We start from the raw sequence: 1,364 nt of genomic DNA on the forward strand, positions 1-1,364 counted from the left end.
GGATGGTGGTAGTGGTTTGAGTTCAGGTTTGGGTGGCTTATCCTCCTCCTGAGGAATTTTCGAAAATTCCTTTGTTTCCACTGATTCTTCTTGATCAGGTTGAGCATCCTTGAAGATGTCCTCAAGCTCTGATTCTAGGCTTTCAGTCATATTGATCTCTTCTACCAGAGAGTCAATAATGTCAGCGCCCATGCAGTCATTTGGTGTGTCTGGATGCTGCATGGCTTTTACAGCATTTAACTTGAACTCATCCTCATTGACTCTCAAGGTTACTTCCCCTTTTTGTACATCAACGAGAGTTCGTCCAGTTGCTAGGAAAGGTCTTCCTAGAATGAGAGTTGCACTCTTGTGCTCCTCCATTTCTAGCACCACAAAGTCAGTTGGAAAGGCGAATGGCCCAACCTTGACAATCATATTATGCCTGATGGATATTTAATGGAGCCATCAGCAAGTTGGAGGCATATCCGGGTTGGTTTGACTTCTCCAGTCAACCCAAGCTTCATGATAGTGGATGCAGGTATTAGATTGATGCTTGCTCCAAGATCACATAAGGCTGTCTTGGTGCAAGCACCTTCTAATGTGCATGGTATCATAAAGCTTCCTGGATCTTGAAGCTTTTCAGGTAAGCTCTTTAGTATGACTGCACTGCATTCTTCAGTGAGAAACACTTTTTCAGTTTCTCTCCAATCCTTCTTATGACTTAAGATTTCTTTCATGAACTTAGCATAAGAAGGTATTTGCTCAAGTGCCTCTGCAAACGGAATCTTTATTTCAAGAGTCCTTAGATAGTCTGCAAAGCGGGCAAATTGCTTATCCTGTTCCGCTTGGTGGAGTTTTTGAGGATAAGGCATCTTGGCTTTATATTCTTCAACCTTAGATGCTGCAGGTTTATTCCTTACAGAAGTGGTTGAAGAAGCCTTGTTAAAGGGATTACTGTCAGCACTCTCAGGTGTCTGATCCTCCCTTGGCGTTTGAATGCCAGGATTGGGTGGAAAATGGGCGTTTAACGCTAACTTTTCCCCCTTTTCTGGCGTTTGAACGCCAGAACTGGGCAAGGAATGGGTGTTTAACGCCAGCTTTCCTTCCCTTTCTGGCGTTTGAACGCCAATAACATTCCTCTCTGGGCTCTTACTGTCCTCAGAGGGATTTTGAACAGTGGTTTGGTTGTCCTCGGTCAATTGTTCCTTGTTTGGCTTTTTGCTCTTTTGAGCAGTGTTATTCAGTGTCTTTCCACTCCTCAGTTGAACTGCTTGACATTCCTCTGTTATCTGTTTAGATATTTGCTGTTTTGCTTGCTTCAACTGCAGTTCTATGCTCTTGTTAGCAACTTTAGTTTCATGGAGCATCTCTTTAAAGTCTGCTAA

Source organism: Arachis duranensis, chromosome 8 (assembly GCF_000817695.3).
Source record: "Arachis duranensis cultivar V14167 chromosome 8, aradu.V14167.gnm2.J7QH, whole genome shotgun sequence".
In the NCBI taxonomy this organism is placed as follows: Eukaryota; Viridiplantae; Streptophyta; class Magnoliopsida; order Fabales; family Fabaceae; genus Arachis; species Arachis duranensis.